Source organism: Triticum dicoccoides, chromosome 4B (genome assembly GCF_002162155.2).
Source record: "Triticum dicoccoides isolate Atlit2015 ecotype Zavitan chromosome 4B, WEW_v2.0, whole genome shotgun sequence".
Lineage (NCBI taxonomy): Eukaryota > Viridiplantae > Streptophyta > Magnoliopsida > Poales > Poaceae > Triticum > Triticum dicoccoides.
This window is the reverse complement of record NC_041387.1, coordinates 209332971-209341150: the sequence shown is the minus strand read 5'-3', so window position 1 is coordinate 209341150 and position 8180 is coordinate 209332971.

Here is an 8180-nt window from a genome sequence, read left to right as displayed (position 1 = left end):
TATCGGGGAAACTTCCCTCCAGGAGGGGGAAATCATCACCATCGTCATCACCAACGATCCTCTCATCGAGAGGGGGTCAATCTCCATCAACATCTTCACCGTCACCATCTCCTCTCAAAACCCTAGTTCATCTCTTGTATCCAAAACCACAAATTGGTACATGTGGGTTGCTAGTAGTGTTGATTACTCCTTGTAGTTGGTGCTAATTGGTTTACTTGGTGGAAGATCATATGTTCAGATTCTTAATGCATATTAATACTCCTCTGATCATGAACATGAATATGCTTTGTGAGTAGTTACGTTAGTTCCTGAGGACATGGGTGAAGTCTTGCTATTAGTAGTCATGTGAATTTGGTATTCGTTTGATATTTTGATGAGATGTATGGTGAGGGAGTCCTGGACTAGGGGGTGTCCGGATAGCCGAACTATCATCATCGGCCGGACTCCAAGAATATGAAGATACAAGATTGAAGACTTCGTCCCGTGTCCGGATGGGACTTTCCTTGGTGTGGAAGGCAAGCTTGGCGATACGGATATGTAGATCTCCTACCATTGTAACTGACTCTGTGTAACCCTAGCCCTCTCCGGTGTCTATATAAACCGGAAGGCTTTAGTCCATAGGACGAACAACAATCATACCATAGGCTAGCTTCTCGGGTTTAGCCTCCTTGATCTCGTGGTAGATCTACTCTTGTAACACACATCATCAATATTAATCAAGCAGGACGTAGGGTTTTAGGTCCACCAAGAGGGCCCGAACCTGGGTAAAACATCGTGTCCCTTGTCTCCTGTTACCATCTGCCTAGACGCACAGTTCGGGACCCCCTACCCGAGATACGCCGGTTTTGACACCGACATTGGTGCTTTCATTGAGAGTTTCTCTGTGTCGTCACTGATAGGCTCGATGGCTTCTTCGATCATCATCAATGACGCAGTCCAGGGTGAGACCTTCCTCCCCGGACAGATCTTCGTATTCGGCGGCTTTGCACGGCGGGCCAATTCGCTTGGCCATCTGGAGCAGATCGGAAGCTACGCCCCTGGCCGTCAGGTCAGATTTGGAAGTTTGAACTTCATGGCTAACATCAGCGGGGACTTGATCTTCGATGGATTCGAGCCACAGCCAAGCGCGCCGCACTGTCACGACGGGCATGATCTAGCTCTGCAGCCGGACAGTACCCTGGAGGCCGCACTAGAGCCCGCTCCGATCTTCAATTCGGAGCCGGCTGCGCAGATCGAGGACGGATGGCTAGACACCGCCTCGGGGGCTGCAACCTCTACGGCGATAGAGCCGAACACTGACCTTGTCCCTCATGAAGCTCATGACTCCGAGGTGCCGGACTCCTTGCCGCACTCCGAACCTCCCGCGCTCCCTCCAATCGAATCCGATTGGGCGCCGGTCATGGAGTTCACCGCTGCGAACATCTTTCTACACTCACCTTTCGGCGACATCTTGAGTTCGCTAAAGTATCTCTCGTTATCAGGAGAGCCTTGGCCTGACTGCGGTCAGGATGGTTGGGATGCGGACGACGAAGAAATTCAAAGCCCACCCACCACCCACTTGGTAGCCACTGTCGACGATCTAACCGACATGCTAGACTACGACTCCGAAGACATCGACGGTATGGACGACGATGCCGGTGACGACCAAGAACCAGCACCTACCGGGCAGTAGAAAGCCACCTCATCATATGACATATACATGGTGGATATCCCAAAGGATGGGAATGGCGAAGGAACAGCAGAGGATGACCCCTCCAAGAAACAGCCCAAGCGCCGGCGTCAGCAACGCCGCTCTAAATCCCGCAACAGCAAGAATGAAGATTCCGGCACCGGAGATAATAACACCCCAGAAAGTGCTGAAGACAACCCACTCCAGCAAGATTCAGCACAGGAGGACGGGGACGCCAACCCACATGAGAGAGCGGCAGAAGAAGACGTAGAGGATTATATGCCTCCCTTCGGAGACGAGGCAAGCCTCGACGACGATGAATTCGTCGTGCCTGAGGATCCCGTCGAACAAGAGCGTTTTAAACGCAGGCTTATGGCCACGGCGAACAGCCTCAAGAAAAAGCAGCAACAGCTTAGAGCTGATCAGGATCTGCTAGCCGACAGATGGACTGAAGTCCTCGCGGCCGAAGAGCATGAGCTCGAACGCCCATCCAAAAGCTACCCTAAACGCAAGCTGCTCCCCCGATTAGAGGAGGAGGCGTATGAACCTGCATCACCAGCAGACAATACGGCTGACCGACCACCCCGTGGTCGCGAGAGAGAGGCCTCTAGGTCCTTCACTAGAACCGTACCCCGGCATCGCTCGAAAAGCACAAGGCCACAGGGGGACGCTCCGGACTTGCGAGATATATTGGAGGATAAGGCAAGACAATCAAGATCGATCTATGGATCGCGTGGGCGCCCCATGATACGCGACGACAACCGTCGCGCCGGACACAGTAAGTCCGGCCGGGCCGAATAAAATAGACAAAGCTCTTTTGAGCTCCGTCCTGATATCGCCTAGTACAGAGGCGCCGCACACCCACTATGCTTCACAGATGAAGTAATGGATCATCAAATCCTAGAAGGGTTTAAACCCGTGAATATTGAATCTTACGATGGTACAACAGACCCCGCGGTTTGGATCGAAGACTATCTCCTCCACATCCACATGGCCCGCGGTGACGATCTTCACGCCATCAAATATCTCCCACTCAAACTTAAAGGACCAGCTCGGCATTGGCTTAAGAGCCTGCCAGCAGAATCAATCGGGAGTTGGGAAGACCTGGAAGCCGCATTCCTCGATAACTTCCAGGGCACGTATGTGCGACCACCAGATGCTGACGACCTAGGCCATATAATTCAGCAGCCAGACGAATTGGCTAGACAATTCTGGACACGGTTCTTAACCAAGAAAAACCAAATCGTCGATTGTCCGGATGCGGAGGCCCTCGCGGCCTTCAAACATAACATCCGCGATGAGTGGCTTGCCCGGCTCCTAGGACAGGAAAAGCCGAAATCCATGGCCGCTTTCACATCACTCATGATCCGCTTCCGCGCGGGTGAGGACAGCTGGCTAGCACGCAGCAACAACCTCAGCAAAAATTCTGGCAGTCCGGATATCAAGGACCGTACTGGCAGGTCGCGTCGCAACAAAAACAAACGCCGCATTAACGGCGATAATAGTGAAGATACGACAGTCAATGCCAGATTCAGAGGCTCTAAACCCGGTCAGCGGAAAAAGCCATTCAAAAGAACTACTCCGGGTCCGTCCAATTTGGACCGAATACTCGACCGCTCGTGCCAGATACACGGCACCCCCGAAAAACCAGCCAACCACACCAACTGGGACTGTTGGGTATTCAAGCAGGCGGGCAAGTTAATTGCCGAAAACAATGACAAGGGGCTGCATAGCAATGATGTGGAAGAGACCCAACCGCCGAACAATAGAGGACAGAAGGGTTTCCCCCCACAGGTGCGGACGGTGAACATGATATACGCAACGCACATACCCAAAAGGGAGCGGAAGCGTGCACTCAGGGATGTATACGCGATGGAGCCAGTTGGCCCGAAGTTCAATCCATGGTCCTCCTGCATGATCACTTTTGACCGAAGGGACCACCCCGCCAGCATCCGCCACGCGGATTCGCCGCATTGTTTTTAGACCCAATCGTCGATGGATTTCACCTCACCAGAGTCCTGATGGACGGCGGCAGCAGCCTGAACCTGCTTTATCAAGATACAGTGCGCAAAATGGGCATAGACCCCTCAAGGATTAAACCTACCAAGACGACCTTTAAAGGCGTCATACCAGGTGTAGAAGCCAATTGTAAAGGCTCAGTTACACTAGAAGTGGTCTTCGGATCCCCGGATAACTTCCGAAGCGAGGAGTTAATCTTCGACATAGTTCCGTTCCGCAGCGGCTATCATGCCCTGCTCGGACGTACCGCGTTTGCAAAGTTCAACGCGGTGCCGCACTACACATACCTCAAGCTCAAGATGCCAGGCCCTCGAGGAGTCATCACGGTCAACAGAAACACCGAACGTTCTCTCCGAACGGAGGAACATACAGCGGCTCTCGCGGCAGAAGTACAATGCAGCCTCTTAAGGCAATTCTCTAGTCCGGCCGTTAAGCGGCCGGACACGGCTAAACGCGCCCGGAGTAACCTACAACAAGACCACCTGGCACGTTCCAAGCACGCGTAGTAGTGCGCCCCCAACCCCAGCCCCTGCAAAACATCAAGATAGGTCCTTCGCGTACACCATTACGCTCTGAAGATACCATGGGCATGGGGAGAGGGGCATGACCACGATAGGCCCAGAATGCGGATCAACCACACCAGGGGCTCTCAAGTGTGTCATTCTTTTTTTTCTCTTTTTTTTACCCGCAGGACTCTGTTCGTCCGAGGCCCTGTCCGGCAGCAGACTTGCCGAACTCACGATGCAACAGCCAGGGAAGAAGAAAGGCTACAATGAATACCCAGGTGGTCTCCATTATGAGCATTAAATTTGTTTTATACACTACTCCGCAGCCTACCCCTGGAGGGGGACATATTTAATAGTCCCATCCCTTGCTTATCGCACCATTTGTATCGTTCTGCATTTACAACAGTTTTTCTTGAATAAGTAATGCAGCACCTTTTTGCTTCCAACTGCATTTCTTTCTTATACATATGTTCATTTATGACATGTTGCATCCGTACATTTTGGTACGGCTAAATACACCAGGGGATTATGTTTCCCGCATCATGGTGTGATAAGTCCAAACACTTTCACAAGTGCGGCACCCCGAACTTATAGCATTATATGCATCATCTCCGAATCATGTCTTGGGTCAATAGTTGGGTTTGCCCGGCTCCCATGTTTTGGTACCTTACGTTCCGTTGTTTCGGCTAAGGTAGCAATGGGAGAACCACTGCGATTGCGCCCCAGTTGAGCTGGGCGAGCGCCTCAGTGGAGAAAGCTAAAACTAACCGTCATGATGAGGCGAGAGCCGGTCGCTGTTCGAGAGGTTTTTTGCGAGTCCCTAAAGACTTATGCCGCTTAGAGCGAGGAGCTAGCTTTGTCCGCCCAAGGCGTGGGTAGCGCCCCAAATTCGGCCTTCCGAAGACTAGGGGCTTCGCCGAAATTTAAAATTATAGAATTCTATGGCTAAGTGAGAGTGTTCAAGCATTATAAGTCCGGTTGCCTTGTTCGTTGTGTTGAGCGCCTCCCTAGATGGACCCAAAAATGGGAACAAGAGCGCTCATGTTTATCCCGAACACCCCAGCACTCGTGGCATGGGGGCTGAAGCCGACGACTTGCCATCTCTCAGATTTGATAAACAACTGCACAGAAGGTAATATTTTAAATTAACAAGCGTTGCTTAGCGCATATGAACTAAGTTTTCAGCGCACAGGATAACAAAATGCGAGTCTACTCAAATATTACATCTTTGGAGCACTCACCTGCAATAACGCGGGCACCCTTCAGGACACTCTTATAATACATCTCGGGCGTGCGATGCTCCTTGCCCTGCGGTGGCGGGTCTGTCACAAGCTTCTGGGCATCCATCTTGCCCCAGTGCACCTTTGCGCGGGAAAGGGCCCGACGGGCACCTTCAATACAGGCGGAGTGCTTGATGACTTCAACCCACGGGCACGCATCCACTAGCCACCGCACCAGGCCGAAGTAGCTCCCAGGCATGGCCTCCTTAGGCCACAGCCGAACTATGACGCCCTTCATGGCCTGTTCGGCCACATTGTGGAGTTCGACCAGCTGCTTCAGCTGGTCGCTAAGGGGCACCGGATGTCCGGCCTCAGCATACTGAGACCAGAAGACCTTCTCCATCGAGCTCCCCTCCTCGGCCCGGTAGAACGCGGCAGCATCGGACACGCTGCGAGGAAGATCTACGAACGCTCCTGGAGAGCTCCGAATTCGGGTAAGTAACAGGTAATTAACACTCACATGCCTACTTTGCATGAAAAATGCCTTACCCGCCGCTATTTTCTTCAACGCCTCGATTTCTTGGAGGGCCTTGTAAGCTTCGGCCTTAGCGGCTTTGGCACTCTCAAGAGCCGTTGCAAGCTCAGACTCTCGAGTCTTCGAGTCACGCTCCAGGCTCTCATGTTTTTTCACGAGATCCTGGAGCTCTTGCTGTACCTCTGCCACCCGCGCCTCCTGCTTCTCTCGCTTGGTGCGCTCCGCGGCCGCATTATGTTCGGCCGCGGCCACCGCCTCCTTCAGGGTCGCCACCTCGTTAGTGGCCCCTGCAATACCCACGTTATCCTTGTCATTCTTCTTGCAACCAAAATCCTTTTCTATAAGGTACAATTTTAATAAGGTGTTACTCACCTTCCTTGTCCTCGAGCTGCTTCTTGGCACGGCCGAGCTCATTCTCGAACCGCTCGAGGCTTTGCTTCAAAGTACTGACCTCCGCAGTCAGTGTGGCAGAGGTCAGCAGCGCAGCCTGCAATCCCATATTGACATATTTTTTATGACTCCTGCGTATATCTTTTTAGATCCTCAGTCCGGCTTTTCTTTCCGAACACTGAACCGAGCATCAGGGGCTACTGTCTATGCGGTACTATTTTACATATATCAAAATTCTTACCTCAAAGCCTGTTAGAAGGCTGTTGCAGGCTTCGGTCAGCCCGCTCTTGGCGAGCTGAACCTTCTGAATCACTGCACTCATAACAGTGCGGTGTTCCTCTTTGATGGAGGCGCCATTGAGCGCCTCCAGCAAGCTATCCGGTGCCTCCGGTTCGACGGAGGCTGCCGGCGTCACGGTCTTGCCCTTCTTACGAAGGGGCCGCCCGCCGGACTCCGGAGCCACTATGGGTTCCGGGGCCGAGTCCGGTGCAAAGTCCAGGAGGTTGTCCTGCGACACCTCCGGGGCCTCCCCCTCCTGGTGGGTCCCTTCCCGGGATCCCACCTCGGCATCGTCCGCATCACGGGGGGTGGAGGCGGTCGGAAGAGAATCCATATCCGACGCACCTAAGGACCCGCTCGACGAAGCGGGAAGATCATCCTTGGGCGGACTGCAGGGTTGTATGCGGCAATAGAAAGACATTGTGTGGCAAAAAAGAAAAACCATGAAGTTATTTGGGAGTCCGGATACTTACGATCTCGCCAAGGGCTTGGCCCTTGGAGGCCAGTCCTCATCGTCGTCACTGGCGTTGGCAGAGCAGTCCGGGGAAAGAGTTTTTCCCTTCTTGGACCCTTCGGCCTCCCTCGTTGGGGAGGCCTTCCTTTTCTTCCCTCCCCCCGCTGGGGGAGAGGCTTTCTTTTTCTCCTCCTCGCCTTTGTGGGAGGAGTCTGCCTCGGAGTCATCATCCGATAGCACCTGAAAACGGGAACTCTTTCGAGTGCCCGTGGCCTTCTTCTTGGCCTTCTTCTCCGGCACCACGTGGGGTGCCGGAGCCAGCAGCCCCGTTAAGCGGGCATCCGCTGGGTCCTCTGGTAATGGGGCCGGACAGATAGTCTGTTCGGCCTTCTACAGCCAGCCCTGTCAAAGGAAAGGGAGTTTAGATCCCGCATAGAGTCAAACTATGGAAAACAAACGTCCTGTAAAGGACAAAATCACTTACCTCGTCAGCCGGACGCTGCGAGCTGAATCCGCGATCTTCAGTAGCGGATGCGGGAGCCTCGGCGCCCTTGAACAGCACCTTCCAGACATCTTCGTGCGTAGTGTCGAAGAGCCCGCTCAAAGTCTGGTGCTGTGCCGGATCGAACTCCCACATGTTGAAGCCCCGTCGTTGGCATGGGAGAATCCGGCGGATGAGCATGACCTGGACTACGTTGACAAGCTTGAGCTTCTTGTCCACTAGCTTTTGGATGCAGGCTTGGAGTCCGGTCAGCTCCTCCGAATCACCCCATGTCCGGCCGCTCTCATTCCAGGAGGTGAGCCGTGTGGGGATGCCAGATCTGAATTCGGGGGCCGCTGCCCATTCAGGGTCATGCGGCTCGGTGATGTAGAACCACCCCGATTGCCACCCCTTAATGGTTTCCACGAAAGTACCCTCAAGCCAAGTAACGTGGGACATCCTCCCCACCATGGCAGCTCCGCACTCCGCTTGGTTGCCCTTCACAACCTTCGGCTTGACACTGAAGGTCTTTAGCCACAAGCCGAAGTGGGGCTGGATGCAGAGGAAGGCCTCACACATGACGATAAACACCGAGATGTTGAGGATGAAATTCGGGGCCAGATCATG